General features: G+C 42.6%; 1 protein-coding gene across 7 annotated transcripts in view; it reads right to left on the bottom strand.

Moving 5' to 3' along the window:
* Window positions 1–24,182, bottom strand: part of THSD7B (thrombospondin type 1 domain containing 7B) — a 528,234-nt gene that overhangs the window by 401,296 nt on the left and 102,756 nt on the right. For 5 of the 7 annotated variants that reach the window (XM_081928486.1, XM_081928485.1, XM_081928482.1 and 2 more), the window contains 2 exons: window positions 21,359–21,459; window positions 15,663–15,765 (listed from right to left, as the gene is read on the bottom strand). The gene's annotated coding sequence lies outside the window, so the exon portion shown is untranslated. The remainder of the gene's footprint in view (window positions 1–15,662; window positions 15,766–21,358; window positions 21,460–24,182) is intronic. The other 2 variants (XM_081928487.1, XM_081928484.1) reach the window with 1 other exon arrangement.

Below are 24,182 nucleotides of genomic sequence, written 5' to 3'. Positions count from 1 at the left end.
CCATAAATGGCCCACAGAGCTTCATTGATTTCTTTTAATGTTATATGTACCTAAACCTAGTGATGAAATGGTAGGCCAAAAAAGCTTGGAATAGGGTGGTAGTCAACTAAGTTTTACTCAGAGTAAACCCAATTAAAGTAATGGACCTACCTTAGTCATGTTCATTCATTTCAGGGAGTCAGTTCTGAGTAAAATGTAGTTGAATGCCACCCATGAAAAGTCAACAACCCTAATTGCACTGCCTTTTTCACCATATTGTAGAAACCTTATGGGTTTGGTGGAACGTGGGTTAAGATGATATCACAAATTCATTTACAAATAGGCTCTTCAATACTCCTAATTGGCTTGAGCTTAATGCATCAAGAAAGCTGCCTCCTCCTTTATACTATCTTACGTTTTGTGATGGATGGGACTGTGCCCCCCTCTGGCATCGCTTATGATGCACTTACTTGTAAGCAGCCATTGCCACCAGCCTGCAGCTCTCCTGTCCTCACTGTTGCCCTTCCCCAGCAAATGTAGCACCTCTGCTGCTGGGAGGGCACTCTCACTGCACCACTGCCACAGCAGCAGTCAAGCCACAATGATACACAGCAGCTGCAGCTTCTAGGCCAACCTTAAGGGCAGCCTCTAACAAAGCACATTGCAATAAACTAATCTTGAAGGCACCAATATAGCTCAGTCAGTGGACCATGAGATTCTTAATCTCAGGGTTATGTGTTGGAGCACCACATTGGGCAAAAGAGTCCTCCATTGCAGAGGGTTGGACTAGATTACTCTCGTGGTATCTTCCAACTCTTTAATTCTATTATTCTAATGCATCGACAACTGAGGTCATGCTGTTTCTGTTCAGGAATGGCCGTAGCTGCCCTACTAACCAGACACTGCTAAAAGGTATTCCTGGGTACTTCTCTTGCTTGCTTGCTTTATTTTGCCTAGCTTTCCTCCTGGACATTAGTTGTTGGAAATAGTTTTCCCCCTTACCTCCCTACTTTGTATTGATTTGTCCTTATTTAATTCTGTTGCCTTATCGTTGTAAGACAGTGAAGGAAAGTTCTTGCTTATAGCAGAGCAAACGGCTTTAAAACGTAAAACCATCCCATTGGAAAATAGAAATATTGGCAAAATTCTTGCTTCCGGAGTGCTAAAAATTTAGCTTTTGTAGATGCTTCCATTTAGTAGCAATGAAAGCAGAACAAATAGCAGCACTGGCACCCTCCGCATTTTATTTAGATTGGCACATAGTTAAAGAGATCTGATAGCTGCAATGCTTTTCCTTTATCCCACATGCCCCTCACCCAGGAGATGAATGCCCTTGCAGTGAGAGAACACCAGTTTTGGTAGACTTATTTGGCTGAGGCAAGAGTTATTAGCTTGGGGCTTCAGTGCTGCCCAAGGCCATATGAATGCCTGTGTTTTTCAAGCTTCAGCTGGTTTATTCAGGAGTGAACAGGCTAGTTTATTTTGAAATCAATAAAATAAGCAATCTTTTATTAAGGCATAAAATTGTTCTCTTTTACCTTTACCAAAGCCAAGCTTTTTTGCTCAGCCTTACATTTTGTTTTCCTTTGGGTTCTTATTTCTCCCTCTCCTCTCTCTAACTGCCACTTGATCAGTCTACAATATCCCCCTGCTGTGTTATACCTCAAAACATATTCTAGTTCTTTAGGGTTTTGCTTTTCCATCTCTCTCTCCTTTTTATGTTGCTCTGTCAGTTCTTAAAAGGCCATAAAAGTGAATTTAGCATTAAAAGGAAGCTTCGGTTTAGCAGATTCAGGTTTCTTTGTCCTTTGTCCGAAACAGCAAGATTTAGCAAACAAGAACCAGCCAAATAAAATACATGAGTTCCATTATGGGGTCTGATGTGGACTTGTGTTGTAACCTGGAAGATTGCCCTATTTTCTGTTACAGCTTTTAATGTGTTAATACTGTGCTCTTCTGTTACCCTTCAAAGGCTACATTTGAAAAGTACTGCTGTGAGTTTGGTGAGGGGTGGGAGGGGTATGTTGTATGCCCGAGTTCCTTCTAATACTTTTAACAAGAACCCAGTAGCTGGAATAGCCAGACAAGTGTCTTGATAATGCCCCTCCATAGTATGAGTTGTTAAGGCTGCAATGCCAACTTGGCCCCACAACCATGGGTGCCTGGGGCCATGGGTGCCAGGCAGTGTGCATGGCCCTGACACTGAAATTTGTGGGTGCCCGACCCCTTCATGCAGAATTTTGTGGCTGCTCGGGCACCCAGGGCTACAATGAGTTGGAACCTATGTGTTAAGGTAACAAAGTAAGTGGCTGTGTGCCAGATGACAAATGGAAGCAACCCTTCCCCCTCAGCTGCCTGCTAGTTAGAAAGATGAAAGCCAGAGTTGAGGTGTGTGAACTAGAAGCTAGAGGCTAGGAGCAGGCAAAAGCTTGAGAGAGAAAGAAAGAGAGAGCCATGCCTGATGACCACTAGAATACAAAGCTGGGGCTCTGTGAAAAGCAAGACCCTCTTGAGGTCTCAGTGCTGTGAGTCTCTCAGTTGCAGGCGCAGGCTGTATATATGTGTAAATAAACCATATATCCTAAGGGCACCACAGTCTTCACTGTACCTCATTCTGAAGGAAACTGAACCCTGGTTAAGCACCTGGAACCCCTGGAATCTCACACGGCTTGGAGACTGAGGTGGTGTGAACCGTTTTACTGTATATCTCAAGCACACACACGATTTTCTTTCTTTCCTTCTTTCTCTTTTGGTAGAATTAACAATCATTCCTTGTACCAGCCAAATGAGCAAGCCATTTCTATGAGATCCAGAGAAATGCTCTTCCTAATACAGTGGTAGCTCTGGTTACGTACTTAATTCGTTCCGGAGGTCTGTTCTTAACCCGAAACTGTTCTTAACCTGAAGCAACACTTTAGCTAATGGGGCCTCCCGCTGCTGCTGCGCCACCGCCGTGTGATTTCTGTTCTCATCCTGAAGCAAAGTTCTTAACCCGAGGTACTATTTCTGGGTTAGCGGAGTCTGTAACCTGCAGAGTCTGTAACCTGAAGCATATGTAACCCGAGGTACCACTGTACTGGAATGGTAAAATTCCAAGAACCTTGGCCTTCAGCAGGTGCCATGTGAGAGAGGTAACGATTGTTGAAAATGTGGGATATTCTGACAAATTTTTAAAATGTTGTCATAATAAGGAAAACAAAAGCCCAGGAAACAAAAGAGTATGACTCTACTCAGAGTAGACCCACTACTCAGAGTAGGCTCATTATTTCAATGAGTCTATTCAGATTACTAGCATTGGATACAGCCAAATAGGTTTTAAACATGCCCTCTTAAGGTTTATTGTGGTTGTTAATGCCAACTGCATTTAGAAAAAGTTTTCCTTCTTCAGAGGAACATGCAAAACCACCAAATAATACATTAAAAAGAATTTGGAACATATCTAAAGAACAAAACCCTTTGAAAACATCCTAAGAAATTCACTTTAGAACAACCCACTAATTGGGAAACACATGCTTAAGGGTATCTTGTGTATGCAGCCTGATCCTGGATGAATTACTATAGGCCCACTAGCCCTGTCCAAACTTAGCCATTCCACAGCCATTTCTACCATGGATACAGTTTCGGGGGGGGGGGTGTCACTGCAACAATAAACCAGTGGGCCTTTAAGGCTCCACAGAACACACACACACACATATAGTTGCTTTCTCTCTCATTCGTTTAGGGAAGACATGCTCTCTTCAACTTTTGCTTTTCTGGGATATCACATTTCCCACACACATTTGCATTTTTTGAAAAAGCAAGGTCACCAAGGTAATTCAAAAGATTTTCTTCTTGTGATGCTTTATCTCAGTGACTTACAGAAGTATCATGTCACATGAAGGCTAAAGAAAGATAAAGGATTGCATGCTGTTTCAAAGAGCTTCAAAGTGCTTTGCATGAAATAAGATGAGATTGCCACATTTTGTGCAGATTTTTCCATACATATATTCTTATTTTCCTTCCCTCAACAACTCCTGAAAAGTCTGACAGAGCAAGCGATTGGGACTCCCCATTCTGCCTACATCTAGATGATATCACCCTGACTTTGCTTCTTCCAAGTGAAATGAAAACTGTTATGGTTATATCATCATCATCATCATCATCTAGATTATCATCTTCATATTCTGGATACAGATGCACCAAATTTGGATTGTCAGGCATTCCTTGATGCCTAGCTTGCACTTGGCTCATTTCCCCCAAATGTAGTCATGGCTAAACCTTGTAGCACCACTGTATTTGGACACTGCACCTTCTACCTTCTGGAGGCTGTGTGCATTTTGTCATGCTAGAGTCGTCACCTTAATGTGGCAGAACCTACCAATCATTATTCAGTTCCTGGTAGCATTCAAGAAAGACTGGTTTTAACAGCTCACTCCAGATTTCAGCAAGAAAAAAGCAAATATACTCAATGAGATTGAAAAGCATGCTCTAGTCTAGTGTATTTTATGGGCACATACTGTGGCAAATTATACCTCATAATAAGATATATTATCATAGACCTCCATGTCCTCTGCCTTCTGAAGCAAGGTGGGTGGTCTTTTCCATTGCACAGTTCTGCAACTGAATTCCATCAGGTAAAAACCATTTAATTTAGTCAAACATTCTTTGATATTTTAACATATAGATATTTTATGATGTGATCTGTTTCATTATGAGGGGGTGCAAACCCTCCAAGAGTCCTTATTTTCCAGGGAAGTCCCTGATTTAGAGAAGCTGTCCCGCTTTCTGACTTTATCCTGAAATGTCCCACGTTCCCTTAAGACATCCCTATTTTCATTGGAGAAATGTTGGAGGGTATGAGGTTATCCAACCCCTGAGTCAACTGAAGGCAACTCATGTATAAGGAATTTTTCTTTCTTTCTAATGTTTTATTGAGGGATGCGGGTGGCGCTGTGGGTTAAACCACAGAGCCTAGGACTTGCCGATCAGAAGGTCGGTGGTTCGAATCCCCACAACGGGGTGAGCTCCCATTGCTTAGTCCCTGCTCCTGCCAAACTAGTAGTTCAAAAGCACGTCAAAGTGCAAGTAGATAAATAGGTACCACTCTGGTGGGAAGGTAAACAGTGTTTCCATGCACTGCTCTGGTTCACCAGAAGCGAATTAGTCATGCTGGCCACATGACCCGGAAGCTGTATGCAGGCTCCCTCTGCCAATAAAGCGAGATGAGCGCCGCAACCCCAGAGTCGGCCACGACTGGACCAAATGGTCAGGGGTCCCTTTACCTAATGTTTTATTATGTTTTTTATATATGTTGGAAGCTATTCAGAGTGGCTGGGGCAACCCAGTAAGATGTGTTGGGTATAAATAGTAAAATTATCACTATGGAATGGGACGTTACTATTTTCATCAGAGAAATGTTGGAGGCTTTGTGGGGTGGGGAAGCTGTGGCCCTCCATACTTCAATGGCCAACAGTCAGCATGGCCAATGAAAAGTAAGGGATGAGAGGAGCTGTATCAACAGCTAGAGAAGAGCAGCTGGAGAATCACAGCTTCTCCAGCCCAGCAGTAAGGTTTTATTTGATTAAAAAAATGGGGGGAAAGTTTAATGCTTTGATTTTGTAAGCTGCTTTGAAGCATGCAATTAGCATTGAAAATAACAAACTATACTACCAGAATTAATTACCACAGGTCAAATTGTCTCTCAATCTCCCCCCCACACAAACACTTTGATTAGTACCTTTGTTGTGTAGCACAGTTATTTTTAATACCTTTGACACTGTACAAGGTGGTAGCAACTGGAGACCTTGGAAGAAATATGGCCCCTTGAAAAGGCTACCTTTCTCCCCAGTAGAGTATGTTGGAAGTGTATATGTGGCAAAAAGGGGGGGGGGAGAGCCTTGCTGGTAGATTTCTTTAGGAGATGTAGATACAGCACTTGCCCCTTTCTTAGAGTGGTTCTTCAAAGGTCATAAGGCCATTTCAATGTTTATAACAATACTTACTCATTACACAAAATCAGTGAATTAGCGGGGGGGGGGGGAGGTGCTCCTGACCAGCAATTGTAGGTAGCACATCTCCTACATGAATAGCTTTGTAGCTGCAGTGGTTCAATTGGGTCATTCTGGATTCTGAACTTACAGTGATAATGTACATATTACTTCACTTAGTTCAAAGTGTGATAAGCCAGCTTCTGCTGGATGGGGCCTGAAGGTTTTTTTGGAAAAGCGATTCTGAAGGCCAGAAACAAGCCATGAAAACATGGGTAGAATCAACTAGTGGGCTCTACAGACCCTGATCATAAGAATTATTTTGGGTTTCCATAGCATCTGCAGTTAATAGCAATAAAACAATTTAGTTCTTGTGTGCACTGCAAGCAGCAATCCATAGAGATGGATGGTGGCAGGAAGTTCTGACAGAAAACCAAAGTCTGCTCCTCCAAATTCTCAAAGGGAACCTAACCGTTTTATTGCGCCATTGCTGCCTCTGTCTGTATTAGTCCATAAAAACAATCTAATAAAATTCTACTTAGACACATAGCCCTGGCATTTAAAGTGAACGGATAAAAAAAAATTACTTCATCACACTCGCATATCATGGCATGGAGTAGGAAACTAGATGTGTTTGGTGTGAGTATGAGTGTGCTTCCTCCTAGCACTAGTAAGCTCATGTGATTTCTCAAAGCTGTTATGATGGATACAGGGAGACCTTGAACTGTGGTTCTCATGATATCACTTAATTCACACCAGGAATTAACAGGCTTGTCAATTGTGCTATGTAAAATATGAAAGAATCTCTAGATGTGTGCTTGAATATATAGCAGGGGATCTAAATTAATGTTGTAAAAGCAGTACACAAGAAAAGGGGGTTTATCTCTTCAGTACTCAACCAGGATTGGAATGGAAGTGTCTATCATGGTCTCAATGCTAAGCCGCAATGTGCAGAGCTTAGTGGAGCCAACCCAAAGAGTGTCTGAGGTGTACTTGCTTGGAGACAGAGTCAGTGTCCAAAGTTAGGTCCGGTCCAAGGGTCGGGTGAAGAGCAATCCACATTGTCAGACAGTCCAGGACTCAGGGAATCCGATGAACAGGGGGTCAAGGGTCAAGATGAGCAGGAAGCAACAAGACAGGGGCCAGGAACAATAAGCATTGTTATCAGCACCTGACTGCAGCTGGAAGCTCTGCTTAAGAAGGCTAAAGCTAGCTGGTTCTCATCAGTGCCTTCTCCTCTGTGTCCTTGAAGGCTGATCAGCTGCAGGTGGAGTCACTCTGCCCTATCCCCTCTTCAGGCTGATGTTCAGCAGGTGAAGATGACTCCTGGCCTATGACAGCGTCCGCAAACCACACCATCCACTGTTGGGCTAGAAGTTTTAGGAGAGAAGTCCCATTGGGGACCTTCTTTTAAGGCTTCCCCATGGGAAGTGAACAATGACAAGGGACATGTTTGTTCCAGGCTCAGTGTGGGAGTGAATAGATAAGCCCTTCCTTCCCACATGCTGCCTTCGCAGTGAGAATCAGACTTCCCCACTTGTTCTGTAGTTGCCTGCTACGTGTTTATCCCTTGTTCAGTTTGACCCACAGAATTCAGCCTACCAGATCAAACGTTTGGCTTTTTTTGCCAGGATTCTCTACTTTGTCTCTAGTCCTTCCCATCACCTATCTGAGATACTTCCTAATCAGAGATACTGGGGGTTGAACCTGTGATGTTCTGCATGCAAAAACCTCAGCTATGGTCTCCTCCCAAGCTCTGCTTAAGTGGCTGGTCCAGCTGTGAGAAGGGGGTTCTGTTTGGCTCCTAGAAGAGCACACTGGAGAATGGATAGGAAAAGAAAAATCTCGCTGGAAATGATGAACAGAATTATATTAGCGATTTCCTTTGCTAAACTAATCTGTCTTTGCACATTTTGAAATGTCGTCATGAATGTTTTTCCTAAATAAACATTGATGCAGCCTCCGGGGCATATTTTAGATGCCAGAGAAGGAATGGATGGAGAAGTTAAAAGGCCCAGGGTAAGCTTGTCATTCACTGTTTTGTTAAAAAAAGAAAGAAAGAAACAACGCCAGAAAATCCACTATGACTGTTCAAAATTATATTAGGAATGATGGTGTGATTTTTTAAAAACCTGCTGAAATATAAAAGATTTATAAGCACATTAATACATCTCTACAGCCACTGTGAAGTTATAATGCAGACCACAGTGTGAAACATCAGTTATATTCTATTAAGACAGGAGAAGGAAGGAGGGGAAGAGCGGGGTGGGAAACCGCAAATGGATTATAACAGTTATTTGCTATGGTTCGTAATTTAGAGTTCAGCCGCTTCTCTGTTCTTTATCTGTCAGATAATTCCCAGTTTTCTTTCTAACCTGTAATAAAATAGTTCGTAGTAAATATTAAAAGAAAATATATTGTAGAGATAAAGGGGGAAGCACAAAAGTTTATTGGTGCTTATAGACTCTGTGGATTCAGTTTATGATAAAACAGTCAACAAAATCAGAAGATTCCTTCCTTGGCAAAGCCCAGTGGAAAGATTCATTTATAATCAGGGCTTAATATGAGCTAGGGCTTAGGCTGGAACTGACAAAAATCAGACAAAGAAGAATGTGTCTAAGCATGTGCAAAGTGTTTGTCGCTTGGCACTAAAAGAAGTGTCTCTCATTGTGGATTTCGGCTTCCCGGGAAAATGTGATATGCCCAGGCAGGCTTTAAGGACTTTTCATTTTAGATATTAATGTAGTTTATAACAAATGCTCACTTAATAAAACCTGGACATGTAGAAAAGTTCTGTGAATATACAGTGGAGGCTTCCCATCAATGGCTTCATTTGTGTGCAGGCAATGTTTCTCTAATTAGCTGACTGGTCACACACACTTCACTCCCAATTGGCCACCATGGTCTACAGAAGATGTCAGCAGGAAGCCGTTAGTGTCTGTTCAGAGTGACAGCTACCAGCTTGTACTCCAGATCACAGTGCAAGGCTGCAACTTGGCTTCTGGGTCCTTGGCATTCAATATCCAGTCCAAGGTCTGGGCAAAGGCCCAGCTGCAAGGTGACAATTCTAAACAGCGACTGCTGGAAATCTATCCCAGCTGTCAACTACAAGGGCACCACTCCTTCACCTTGGAATCAGCGTATCAGTGCCCAGGAAACACAGCCAAGACCATCCAATTAAAGCAGGAATCCTGCCAGTTTTGAATTAGATAATGAGACCCAGAGGAGGAGAGAGAAAGGAAGATGTCATTACGGTGAAAATGGATAAATGCACAATGACAGCCATGAAAGGAAGTTACAATAAATAACATTTTGATCAACATATCTAGTCTGAAACAATTCAAAGGAGTGATTCCCAGATGACATCCCCAAACCAACGACTCTTGAGTAAGCTGAGCAGTCATGAAATAAGAGGAGAAGCTCCTCTTGTAGACTAGGAAACAGTAAGAATAAAGGGATGGTTCCCTGAATGGATGGACAGAGGGATATGTTGCTTTTTAACTAGTTCATAAATGATCTAGAGTTGTGGGTGAGCAGCGAGGTGGCCCAATTTTCTGATGATACTAAACTGTTCAGGATAGTTAAAAAGAGATTCTGAAATGCTCTAAAGAGACTAAGTGCATAGGCGGTAAAATGGCAAAGGCAATTCAGTGTAAACAAGTGTACAGTAATGCAGTAATCATCATTTCACTTGTGAAAAGGGCAAATTCCATGCAAGGGATCATTAGGAAAGGAAAACAAACTTGTCAATGTAAATGCCGTGTAGCCGCATTTGGAATCCTGTGTACCTGTCTGGTCTTCTCACTTCAAAATGGATGTTGGAGTTGGAAGAGGTTTGGAAAAGGGCAACCAAAATGATATGGGGACAGAGCAACTCCTCTATGAGAAAGGTTTGTAGGATTTTTTTTTTAGTTTAGAGAAAAATCGAGTAAAAGGTGACATGATAGAACTGCAATATATAACAAGAAGCCGAAAGCACCAGCCTGAAGATGACGAGTGAGACCTCGTCGAAACGTCGCCTAGACACCCCAACTTTTACACGGGAAGACACCCGAGGACACCAAAACCTGCATATATATATATATATGCAGGTTTTGGTGTCCTCGGGTGTCTTCCCGTGTAAAAGTTGGGGTGTCTAGGCGACGTTTCGACGAGGTCTCACTCGTCATCTTCAGGCTGGTGCTTTCGGCTTCTTGTTACTGGAACAGAGCAGGATCTCAGTGTTTGAGTTCCTATAAATACTGTTGAGGGGGTGTGGTGTATAGCCTCCAATGTTCTGGGCAGAGAGGAAGTTCCCAGGCTAGTGTGCCTTTTCTTCTTTTGTTCCTTAATTACTTGAGGGATATCTTGAGTGATTTCTTGAGTGATATCCTGAGTACCACTTAGGTGGGTCATTAGGTGTGGATTAGTTGCTAAAGTCTTTGTGTCTTGACCTCTTGAACTTTGTGAAGAGTTTTTCTGAGAAGATGGCTGTACTGCACTTAGTTGTGCTCTGGCTTGGCTTCATGTATAGGGGCGAGCTGTGGTTTTGTGGCCTGTGTCAGCCAGATCTGTGTAGGGATTGCAGGGGGGTGCAGCATCCGGAGGTGCCACCATGGTTTGGCTACTGGATGGTGTCTGTAATTTATCTGTGGAGAGGGTCTGGGTTTGGGTCTGGTGTGGTTGATTGGTGATGGCGTTCTGTGTGCCTCTGGATCTGGTGTCAGTTTTTGTGGGGAGGGCTAATTTCCAGATGTCTGGCAAGCGGGATGTGTCGTCACGCTTGTTCATGTTGTGAGGGTGTTTCTCTATCTCGATGGCTTCCATGATTATTCTCTTGTGGTGATGTTCCATGTTAAAGAGCAATTTGGAATCTGCAAAATTAATTTCGTGTCCTGTTTCTTTCATGTGTTGGAAAAGAGAGGAAGTTTTTTCTTCTTTTTTGAAATTTTGCAGATTCCAAATTGCTCTTTAACATGGAACATCACCACAAGAGAATAATCATGGAAGCCATCGAGATAGAGAAACACCCTCACAACATGAACAAGCGTGACGACACATCCCGCTTGCCAGACATCTGGAAATTAGCCCTCCCCACAAAAACTGACACCAGATCCAGAGGCACACAGAACGCCATCACCAATCAACCACACCAGACCCAAACCCAGACCCTCTCCACAGATAAATTACAGACACCATCCAGTAGCCAAACCATGGTGGCACCTCCGGATGCTGCACCCCCCTGCAATCCCTACACAGATCTGGCTGACACAGGCCACAAAACCACAGCTCGCCCCTATACACGAAGCCAAGCCAGAGCACAACTAAGTGCAGTACAGCCATCTTCTCAGAAAAACTCTTCACAAAGTTCAAGAGGTCAAGACACAAAGACTTTAGCAACTAATCCACACCTAATGACCCACCTAAGTGGTACTCAGGATATCACTCAAGAAATCACTCAAGATATCCCTCAAGTAATTAAGGAACAAAAGAAGAAAAGGCACACTAGCCTGGGAACTTCCTCTCTGCCCAGAACATTGGAGGCTATACACCACACCCCCTCAACAGTATTTATAGGAACTCAAACACTGAGATCCTGCTCTGTTCCAGTAACAAGAAGCCGAAAGCACCAGCCTGAAGATGACGAGTGAGACCTCGTCGAAACGTCGCCTAGACACCCCAACTTTTACACGGGAAGACACCCGAGGACACCAAAACCTGCATTCCTGTACCCGTGAAAATCTACGAAAGCATATATATATATATATATATATATATGCATGGCATGGAGAAAGCTCTAGTTTCTCATAAAACTAGAAATTGAGGACATCCAATGAAGCTGCGTGTTGGAAGAATCCAGACAGGTGATAGAAAGCCAAATTGGATAGCTTTAAAAGAGGATTAGGCAGATTCATGGAAGATAAGGCTATCGATGGCTACCAGCCATGGTGGCTGTGCTCTGCCTCCATAGGAAGGCAGCATGCTTCTGAATAGCAGATTCTGTAAACCACAGGAGGGGAGACTGCTTGCTTGCATACCAATTGCAGGTTTTCCACAGACATTTGTTCAGCCACGGTGGGGATGCTGAACTAAATGGGCCATTGGCCAGATCCAACAGGCTCTTTTTATGTCATGGAGTCATTGAAGCCCTGTGAATATGTTGTTATGCTGCCTACAGCAAGGTACTGGAATACTATTCTGGGGGATGAGTATGTTGTGTTTGTGTGTGTGTGTGCGAGAGAGAGAGAGAGAGAGAGAGAGAGAGAGAGAGAGAGAGAGAGAGTCACATATGGGTAAAAAAAAGAGCTTCTATGGCCCTTCTGCCCCATGCTTGGCTTCAGGACAGAAGCTTTCATTCAGACCGCTTTACTAGGGTACCCTGAGAACACACCTGCCTGAGGTCAGGCCAATGCCCCAAATCACCCTGGACCCAGAAACCAGACTAAGGATTACCCAATGCTTTATTTGCCAAAAGATGTGACAATATCTGTGAGGAAGGCAGAAACCCCAAACAAGTCCAATGTGTTTGCAGGCAAATTCCTTCCTGGCTCCAAATATGGCAACCATTTTTAAACCATAGCAAGGTCATTATACTAATCAACTAAAAGCAACATGTGAGGCAGGCAGGTTGCTTTCCCACCAACTGTGTTGACAGTCCTCACCACAGCAGGCTTTTATTCTCCAACAGCGAGCTGGAATGAAGTGGACCTGGGTGACCCCAGAATCCATTGTGTCCTGTTGTGGAGACGTCCAATGGCTAGTTGTGAGGGGAAAGATTTTCTGCTCCTGGGGTGGGGGGTGAAACCAGCACCCACCCCAAATCAGATAAGAGTCACTTACCATGAGCTCAGCTAAGAAAACACATGTTGAACAGCCGTGGTTTTACAATGAAGTATTGGTTTTATTATAGTGACACATATTTCGGAAAGCACACTGGGATATTTAAATAACAGATTAGATTTCAACACTATATCTAAATCCTTTCTGTTTAAGTGGTTATTCATTGTTGTTGCCCCTGTAAATATATTTGGGATTCTTTCTGTATGAAGTGATATAAGAAACTGAAAAAAACTAATTCAGATGGGTTGGAATCAATATTGGGTTCTGCCCCCAACATATCTGTGAAGCTTTTACAAAAAGTTTGTAGTTTATCTGAAAGCTTTGTTTAAGAACAAAATTATTTTGGGCTGTGGGTGCTTCTTTAAAGCAGAATAGGAACAAAAAAATTGTTGTTACGCTTAAGGTTCAGTCCATAGCTTTGTATAGCAGCATGTTGCAGTCTAGGGTCTAAAATCAACCTGCCACTACTATTCAATTGTTCCACACTGCAGGACTCCCTCCCAAAGAGAACAAAAGTGCCCCCCAAATCACAATCATTTGTCAAAGAATGACAATGATCAAAAACATTTCATAGATGCTACTTAAAGTCCTATCTCTGAGTTCGTATCGAGAGACCAAAAAAAGCTCGCAGGAAAAAGCTCAGAATAGTTGACTTAGGGCAACACTACGGCTTTAATGGTTTACTTGACTTTCTTCCCCCGTCGCTACCCCCCCAACTTAATTAGCAAGAACTGCAGTATAATGGAGACTTGTATTTCATGTTCACAGGTTAAAGGCAGAAACTGTCATTATAATCTAAACCCTATTTTTAGACCCCTGTAATTTTGGCCAGGGGGAAAAAATGACACAAATTGGTTTGGCCTGAAAATTGCCAGGTTTGCTGTGAAGTCAAACGAGATTTGCCTGCAAAATTTGAAGAAAATTGCTCTTGCTATTGTCTGAGTTTCTGGCCACTAAAATTATTCTAATTTGAAGCCCTGACTTCTCTAGCTCAATCAAAGAGTACGAGGGCTTGGCTGCTTCTTCTGTACCCTGCTTTTTAATGCAGAGTGTTAAAAAAGAAAACAAATTTAAACAAAGATTCAGAATGTTATTGTTAAGTAAGAGAACTTTTTGCGACTAAGGCTCATTTACGCAGGTTAACCAAAAGGGGATATTGTGCAGCTATTCTGGCTTTGGGACAGCTAATCACGCTGTATTACCTTGAAATTCCTGCCAGCACTAGACTTCTGTAGCACATTCTTAGAGTTGATTGTAACAAACCAGTCACAGGGTGTCCACCCCTTTGCCAGCCCTCTTTGAATTTTGCTCAGCGGTACTCTCTCACACACACCTCACATAGAAAAGGCAGTGTAGGAACAGTTGGTTGCTTCTGGGCCAAATATGGGTGGTGATAGTTTTGTTTGTTTGTTTGTTTGTTTGTTTGGCCAGTTAACAAAATTGATCAAGAGAAGCAGGTTTTTTCACTTCCCCAACACTGTTCCTACAATAATAGAAGCTTTTCTCTTGGGTTGGGTTACATTTTATAATTAAGTAGGGCAGGGCAGATGAGGAAAGTAATTCACTGGCAGTCACTGGGAAGCATTCTAGAGTGCAGAGGGATGGGTTTGCTCAGTTTGCATCATAATGGGAACCTACCGAACCGATATTGAGGAACTTTCCTAGCTATGAGGAGTCAGGGGAGAGAGAGAGATGAAACAAGAACTTGCAATTTGGAACAGACAGACAGAGAGTCAGAGAGAGAGGACTTCTGGCTGTTATGGTTGTCTTGGAGGGGTGTATGTTGCTTGCCTAGGCTTTGCATATTTGTAGGTAACTACTGAAATGCTACAAAAAATGTAATGAACCAGACTAGTGTGCATGCTCTCTCTCTCTCTCTCTCTCTCTCTCTCTCTCCTTCAAAGGAAGCCAAACCCAGGTAGTACTTATGTTGGAACCACTCATCACTCAAGGAAGTGGGTAGCATACAGCAGTTTATTAGGAGACAAGTCTTTCTTGTACCTTTCATAGTACAGGCCTAGACACAAAGAAGTGTTGCAGTATCTCTCACAATCCCCTTGATGAATGGAGGTATTTCACAGAAGCATTCCAGAAATGTGCATGGAGCTAGTTCTTCTGCATTGCCTACTAAGGGAGTCACAGGTGCAAAGCAATCAAGGCCCAATAAGGAACTCTGCGGCATTTCTGCTAAAATAAAATGTAGTATAGTGATCGTTGTAATTTACAGTGACTGGGGAGTTACATGCCAATTCCATTCCCATCATCCAGCCCAGAAGATTATGCAATAACCTTCACTTTTTACACAAATTTTTGGGAATGATTTAGTGGGCACTCAACACTCCAGTTTCATTATTATTTTTAATTTTCATCTCCATGCCATTTTCCTCTTGAGCTACATTTTTGTTCCACTCTAACGGATTTCAAATCATTTCTATATTATGTGAACACTTTCCCTCTCCTTATTTCCATTTTGGAGAATAACTCTACTATATCAAAATGAGTACTAATAGGATCAGACATAAAGAAAGCCCTAGTGCAAACTCACTCTGATCTTGGGTGCTGCATTGACAAGAAAGGAAGCAGAGAGAGGAATCACCAAGGTAATGTAGCTGACAAATTGGGCATGTCATGCTTTCATTGAACTGATTTTCATTGAACTGTATCAGATAATCTAAGCACAATAAACACAAAAAGGAGAAGCAGGATTACCAATTAGAGTATGGATAAAATCCCACAAGTTTCTCAAAAGCCGCCCCTGGGAGCAGATCATGAGTCAATTTACACCCATATAGAAAGCATCATGGGAGCAAAAATGAAGACATAACACCTCCATTTCCAGGCGTATAAAGGCATATATTCTCTATTTTGAAGAGAGTATTAGAAGCACTCTCACATTACCTTTGTGAGTATGGCTTGGAATCACACACAGAAGAGCCTTCAGTGATATCATGAGTTCCAAAACAGTAGCCACGTTCTCATGCAGCAAAAATAGTAACAGCATCTAACAGACAAAGAGAGAAGTCCTAAACGTTCAGACCCACTAAGTTCAATGAAAGTCATTTCCCAGCCTATGGATTCAATGAACATGTAAAGGGATAGAAGGATCTCATCCATGGATGATGCAGCCTAATGGCCACATATTCAGTGGTAGCCTGTAGGGGGCTGCCATATAAACAGATGCATGAAGGCCACCTCCAATGAAATGGAAACCATAGCATCTATATGCATATTGGCCACCTTCACCCAACTGTGAACATGGAGCATGAGTAGTGAGTAAAATCTCACTACCATTCCCATACATTCACTGAAATGATTGGAGGAGTTCTGAAGGCGCCTTAAGAGGGGTTATTTTTGTTGCCTATCATAAGAACCTAAGAAAAACCTGCTGGATCAGGCCAATGGTCCACCTAGTCCAGCATCCTGTTCTGGTAGAGGCCAGAAAGATGCTTGTGGGAAGGATGCAAGCAGGACCCAAGGACAAGAGCACGCTGTCCTGCCATGGTTCTCTGCAACTGGCATTCAGAAACACTACTGCCTCTGACTGTGGAGCCATCATGGCTCTGACTGTGGAGCCATCATGGCCTGTAGCCACTGATGGAACTCTCCTTGAATTTGTCATTAAAGCCATCTAGATTGCTGGCCATGACTGTGTCCTGTGAGAGCCAACTCTGTAGTTAAACTATGCACTGTGTAAAGACGTACTTTTATTTATATGTCCTAAAACTTCCAACGTTCAGCTTCATTGGATGTCCCCGAGTCCTAGCATTATGAGAGGGAGGAGAAGAATCTTTCTCTAGCCACTTTCTCCATGGCATGCATAACTTTATAAACTTCTGTCATGTCACCTTTTACTCACCTTTTCTCTAAACTAAAAAGTCCCAAATGCTGCAACCTTTCCTCAAAGGGAAGATGCACACAGTACATTTCGAATGTTCTATGGCACAAACTGTTGTGCACACTAAAGCCTACTTTGTCAAGTACATGATAAAACTGATTATGTTGAAGCTTATTATGCACATCAGGGCACACACCATCCCTTCACGTGCATGCATAATGAAAACAGTTTCATTTCTGAAACAATATTTAAATTGTACAATGTTTGAATTGTACCATTTCATTTCATTTTTTAAAAAATTAGAGCACAGTGCTTTCATTAGCCACTCTTCTCCCCAGTGCTAGGTCCTCAGGATACATTTTTACATTTAACTTGATACCAAATCAAAGCAAATGAAGGGGCAGAACACTAAGAAAGGGATTTCATTATCTAGGCACCACTCAGAGCCTGGCCACATGCCCTTGCAGGTTAAAGTTCAGTAGAGGAGCAGAGGGCAACCTCTAACCATGCAAACCTAAGAGAGCCCACAAGTTTCCCCAATCAATGCCCACCTGCTCCACACCCAATAGCTGCGGAGTAGACTCAGTACAGCAAGGCAAAATGCATAGATCTTAAAAATCCAGAAGGACCAGGCATGGGGATGCAGTCCCTGTGATGATCATAACTCAAGTTGTCTAGGTGATTTAAATTAAGTTCTGTTGTATATTAAATAGGGATAGACAGATACTATTTGCAGTACTGGTCATTTTCACACATTTGCACCATGAACCCATTCCCATCTCCACTTGGATCTGCATTGGGATTTTAAATTAAATATACAGTGGTACCTCAGGTTACATACACTTCAGGTTACAGACTCCGCTAACTCAGAAATAGTGCTTCAGGTTAAGAACTTTGCTTAGGATAAGAACAGAAATCGGGCTCCGGCGGCGCGGCAGCAGTGGGAGACCCCATTAGCTAAAGTGGTGCTTCAGGTTAAGAACAGTTTCAGGTTAAGAACGGAAAAAATTAAATTAAATACTTAACCTGAGGTACCATTGTATCTGCATTGGATTATTTAAATATCTATCTTTTATTTCTAAGAATCATGTTGCAACATTCAGAAAAAGTGCAGAATCTCATGGAGAGCTGTGACCTGATCCACACATGACTCTGGGAAGTGCAAATCGGGCCATTTCATTTCAGAAATCACAATAGGTCCAATTCCCAATGCATCTCTTCTCTTGGGGGCAGAGAGCAAGAAGGCAAAAGAATCCAGAAGAAATGAATAAATAATTGCAACAGGGGGAGAATTACTCCTGTGCATCTGTATGCAGAGAAGTGGTGCCATCTATTGTGGATGTATTGGCAGCAGGACAGGACACATTATGTTCACAATGCATCAGAGGGGAAAAAGAGAGGGATGCTCATCCATGAGGAATAGCCAAACCTATCCAGACTGTCATGCAAGCTTCCCATTCTATAAGAAACTGTGCGTGACTAAGAAGTACTACAGTTGATCAGATGTTCAGAGACATGGACCTGGGTGTTGTACAAAAGCCAGGAGTGAAGGGAACAGAGAACAGAGGAAAACAACATGCCACAGAAATAACAGCAAATTCCTATGCTGTTGTGACATGTCCCTGACTCCTAGCTGTGAACAGAGTCAATTTTTGCAAAGGGTTTTATAAAGATATCATGACTCTTATGTGCAGGATGTTTATCTATCTGTCTTTACAGATGCTATGGACCATGAATACTCTCTGGCTATAGTCAGAAGCATCTTTTCTTAGAAGTGTCACATAACTCAGTGGAGGTTGTTTGTTTTTTTAGTAAAAGACAGATAGGATTCCGCTGTCCAAGTGCAGATAATTTAAGTCACACAAGGGCATTATGGCAAAGGGAGATGGTGACCAAAGGACCCTAACCTAAACAGAAAAAGAAAAAGAGTCCTGAGCAACTATGACAGACTACTTTTCATTTGTTATATTTTTAAAATGCCCTTCAACTAAAGCGATAAAAGAGATATATTGGAGGTATGCAAGGGATACAATAAATACAACATAAGATTGACACTAAAAATAATAAAAATCATCCAATTTACAGTTTGGAAATAAGCTACAAATTGCATGCTGTAGTTAAGGAGTCTTTCCCAGTGCAATCATAGATGCATAGTGTTGGAAGGAGCTTCAAAAGTCATCTAGTCCAGCACCCACCTAGGCAGAAAAGCCACCGCTACTAAATCACCGAGAGGCGGTCATCAGTGGTCTGCTTAAAAAGCTCCATCTCCTTTTGACACAAATTGCTTCACTGTTAAAAAGCTCATACCATCCTAATATTTAGCTGAAATCTCCTTTCTTATCATTTGAACTTGTTGGAATGGGTCCTACTCTGCACAAACAGAAAGCAAATATGCTCCGCCACCACATGTGCATCTTCAAAATGAATAAGCATGTAGGGGAGTGGGCAGCAATCATCTGTACACGAACCAGTAAGTCATACTATATAAACAGGCATTGCTTCCAGTTTGTCCAGTCCGCTGTCTCTCCACAGCTGCCATAATGATCAAAACTAGTTTCATATTCAGGAAGCATTGCCCTCAGTCTGAATGCACTTTGTTTGCCTTCAGTGACATTGCAAACAGTTGTGGCACCATCCTACTACGTGTATGATTTCCTGTTGGCTGCATAGGACTAATCCAGGAAGCACTGCAATCATTCATGGTGGACTTTATTTGCCACCAGTCTCATCACACAACCAAATCTGGCTAGCCAGCTACATGGCACTGTGTTGTTATCTTATTTACAATGTTGTCATTAATGAGCTAGAATAGTGCTAAAGCAGATACAGGAGACAATGTGCACAGCACAGGATTGGACATAGGTGAAATCTCTCTCCATTTAAGCTTCTCTCTCCTCTCTCCCCCTCCCCGGGAAATAACTTCTGTCCCCTTGAAAGCAAGACTTTTGATCCAAATATCAAAGTGCTATCTAGCTGGCCAGAGAACAGTGGGCACATCTCTTCTTCACAAGTGCTCTGTTGCTCCGTTGTCTTAGTGAGTGAGCAAAGGGGAAACAAAGACATTAGCTTCTACTGGACCACAGGGACAAACTGGCATGGAACAAATCAGGAGCAACCTTTGTTGACCTTTCATCTCTTCTCTCACAGCCTTAATTCAAGGTGCTGCTTGCATCAAAGAAGAAGCCACATTGAACAGGGTCTATTAGTTATTATTGAGAAAACTGGGTCAGTGAACCTGAAGGCACCTGGGAAAGAATTTGGTGTAACAAAACACAGATGAAGGAGACAACAGAAGAGTCTTAACATGCTATGAGTAATAGTTACAAGCCAAAACATGTTGGGACTGGTTTACTTTGCTGGCTCTATCAGTAGCTTATTTGATTGATTATTGTTATGAGTTTGGGTAGTGGGAGTAGGCTGTAGGCTGTAGGCCAAGACCCTTCTAATGCCCCCTCTTCTAATTCTTGGAATAGCCAGGCTAGCTTCCTGTTGAGGTGATGGCCTGGGTGGTGGGCCATTAAGGGAACAAAGGAAGTGGATCTGGGTGAGACAGCTGGTACCACCATCACCTTCAACTGGCTGGTAGTTAGAAAAAGAGAAAGGTGAGAGTTGAGTGTTTACAGTGATGTGACCTAGAGGTAAAGCAGCAATCTGGAGAGAGAGTCAAAGCAACATTTGAGAGCAATGTTTGATTTCCATTTGAATCCAAAGCTGTAGCCATGGGAGAAGCAAGACCCTCTTGGGGTGTTAATGCTGTGAATCCCGCCATTGCAGACTCAGGTTGTATATATGTGTAAGCCATATATCATTAAGACACCACAGTCTCTGCTCTGCCTCATTCTCAAAGGAAACGTAAACCCTGGGTATGTCCCTGAAACATCGCGTCATTCTGAGATTGGTGTGATGTGCAGCATTAACTGACACAGTTTACCTATTCACTTCATGTTGTATGAGTTATTTAATAACTTAACTCAATGTTTGGTACTAGGTAGACTGCTTGATTAAAATAAAAAGTGCCACGATTTCCAGCCTTATTAAAAACATTGGGTGATAGTCAATGTATTACTTACTCGGATATTACCGTATTTTTCGCCCCATAGGGCGCACCACCCCATAGGATGCACCTAGGTTTTTTTGGGGGGGAAATAAAGAAAAAAAATTATTTTCCCCCCAGGCCCGAGCTTCCCCCGACCCCAGCCTCCAGAACAGTCTGCTATCCACAAGCCTAGGGAGCCCGGCGCGAAGTCGCACCAGTCTCCCCAGGCTTGCGGAGAGGTGCGCGAAGCCCAGGCGCACTCTTCAGCGTGTCCCAGGCTTCGGAATGCAGGCATCTCCGCGCAGCCATCGGGAGCCTGGTGCGACTTCGCGCTGGGCTCCGGAGGGCTGCGCGGAGCTGGGCAAAGCCTGGGGCTGCAGGCACCTCTGCGCAGCCGTCAGGAGCCCAGTGCGACTTCGCGCTGGGCTCCGGAGGGCTGCGCGGAGCTTCCTGAAGCCTGGAGAGCAAGAGGGGTCAGTGCGCACCGACCCCTCTCACTCTCCAGGCCTCAGCGAAAGCCTGCATTCCCCCCATAGGACACACACACATTTCCCTTTCATTTTTGGAGGGGGGAAAGTGCGTCCTATAGGGAGAAAAATACGGTACCTATTCTATTGGAACCAGACATCACCATGCTTAAGGTAGACCCACTGAAATCAATGGGACCTAATCATTATAGGGATAGGGAAAATACAATTCAGTTCACATTGAAAGAGAGCCTACCTTATTTGCACAACCTGAAATAATACGGGAACCAAAACACAGCCACCCTTTGAAAAATTTGCACTTCTTCAAATTATGCAGTCCAGTTCTCCAGAGATTTCCTGTGTGCAAAAATGTATACATTAGGACAAAGTTTGAATAAGAATGCATATATTGGAGAAAATAACATTTAAAAGATGTATTGTATAGGGGGGAATTTCTTTGAAAATTTATGTTTGTTGGGCAAAACTGCATACAAAAATGTGAATATTAGGAGGAATTCACAGTAAAACACAAGAATTTTTATGAGAAAGCATTTCAAACTGATGAGGAAATGTGGAGGAATGAACTGAAGATTGGGGCGGGGGGACGAGAAGTTCAAAGAACTAACATATTTGCCCATTCCTAATCATTACTTGCCCAGTTCATTTCAATGTGTCTACCCTAAGCATGACTAAAGCTGGATTCCTAACAACATAAACTCAGAAGTAAGTTCCACTGATTTCAGAGGGGTTTACTCCCAGGTAACTGAGAATACAATTGCAACCTAAGTCTGGATCCAGCCTGCTAGCTCTGCCTCTTCTCTGAGCAAAAAGCTGTTAGCTGCCTCATTTGGTCTTTGACACAGTATACACCACAAGCCCCTGGGGCAGGTTCATGGCAATTCTGGATTCACCAGCTATAGTTTTTGGGCCATGAATAATGTGGCCATTTGAGCTTTGCTTCCAAGAAACCTCTTGCTGTATTCTCAAGGCAATTCATCTGTCTTTCAGTTTAAAATATAATGAAGCTGGCAGCAGCTAAAAATAGTTTCTAAGATTCCTTCCCTTTTAAAGGTACAGTTGTGAAACTGGTCTGTAAACATCCATTGTGCATCCCTCCCACCCTATAGCCTCATAATAAGCAATACTAGGCTGCATGGAAGGCCATTCTCACACTGCCTGAAAAACTGCCTATTGTACCTTTTCTATGCTTACAGCATTTCAGCACTTTGCTCAACAGAGCATTTGCAAGATCCATTCTGTCCCTGAAATATCATAGCAAAGTATTCTGTAATTCTAGCATGGACCAAAGGCATCTGCAATATGGTTTTCCTCTCACATCAAACAATAATAGTAACATACGTGAAGCAGGACAGCTTCCTCAGGACATCAGTTTTGTCAAGTCCAGCCCCACCGTTTAGGCAGAATGAGGCAGCTGCCTCAGGCCGCAAATTCTGTGATGTCAGAAGCAGTAGTAAAGATAGAGTAGTGTCTGCTGTGAGATCGCATGAGCTAGCCTCCTGCCCACAAGTTCTGAAGAGGTCATGTCCCATCACCAGTTCTGATGTAATATGTAGCAGCCAGGTCAGCTTCTGTACCTGCCCAGCTAAACAATCTTCAGCCACCCCCAGAATTTTATGAGATCAAGTTATTAAACCCCTTTAGGTCCATTAAAAAGAAAATGGAGATACACAAAGCTAGGAAGCCAACAAAATCCACTGGGATGCAGTTCTTCTTAAATCTTTTAAGACAGGCTGTAATCAAGCATTCAGAACCAAACATAAGATGTCCTTGCACATTCCTTCTCCTTTCACCCAATTAAACCTCAGATGCCCTTTCCCTTATGTATAGATCAGGTGGGGGTCTAATAAGCAAGAGCTTATGTTAAGAGCTACCAATTAACTTCTTATACTCCCACATCCCAGACCTTCAGTTAGCATCATATCCGTTAGAATGGCACTATAATCTCCCCCCTCTCTCTCTCTCTCTCTCTCTCTCTCCCAACCTTCAATTTGAGCAAATTAAACACATTTAGGCTGTAAGCACACTATGGCTGTTGTGGACTGAGCTTGGGGCATGTGGAAGATAAGAAGCTATCTATATTTCAGGACTTCTACACTGTGTAGTATGAAGTGTGCTGCCTCTTACCAATTTGAAACTCAGCCTAGATTTTTATTGCAATCATGATCTTCTGTCAGATCCAGGTCTTAAAAAATGAAATAAATGTCTGCAATGATGAAGGGTGGAACAAAGCTAAAATGCCATGCATCCAAAGCAAGAGATGAATTTCTATTCAAACCTGAGTAATTTATACCCAGACCTGTGGAACTCCTGAGACTTGATGATATGCTACTGAGACTTGATGATACATACTATCCTATGTATTGCTATTTAAATTTCATGTACAATGTTAAATTTTGTAAACTATTTGCTCTGACAACTTTGTTCTGATTTTTTGCTAGCTTTCCCATTAGGATTCACATATTAGATGTTTATAGCTGCTGTTTCATTTGCAAGAAACTGGCAACATAATGATAGAGAGAATGTTGCACACACACACACACACACACACACACACACACACACACCGTAACTGCCACCTTGGAAACAGCAACATTTTAATCAGAGCAACTGATGAAGGCAGAAGCAAAAATGTTTTGCTGCAAGAATTTAAAAGTTCTGCTATGTTAGTCACTGAAATATATATTTCTTCGATAATGTAGATCCTGTATGTCTGCATACAGTCATCTTATAGATTTACACTTATGCCCCATGTTGTGTTTCTATTGCTTTAAATAAAAATATGGAAGCCCTCTAGTGGTCAAAAAACTTAATTCCCGTGAATATTCAGCAGAGGTCTATGACACCTTGTTGAGCACAATGGTCCAGCGTGAACAAATCACGGTTACTTGCATGTTGCATTTGAAATGAATTGGAATTGCTTTGAATTATTATGCTGCTCTCACCTTTCTTCCCAGCATAGAAAAATGCTTATGCAGCTGCGATCTTTAATATTCCATTACATAAACAGTGTGATTTCATAACACAGGGGTAGGGAATCTGTGCCCCTCCAGGTGCTATTG

This window comes from Podarcis melisellensis, assembly GCF_964234715.1.
Source record: "Podarcis melisellensis genome assembly, chromosome: 1".
Classification (NCBI taxonomy): Eukaryota; Metazoa; Chordata; class Lepidosauria; order Squamata; family Lacertidae; genus Podarcis; species Podarcis melisellensis.
Note: the sequence above shows the minus strand (reverse complement) of the source record. Positions and strands in the feature narration are given on the sequence as shown.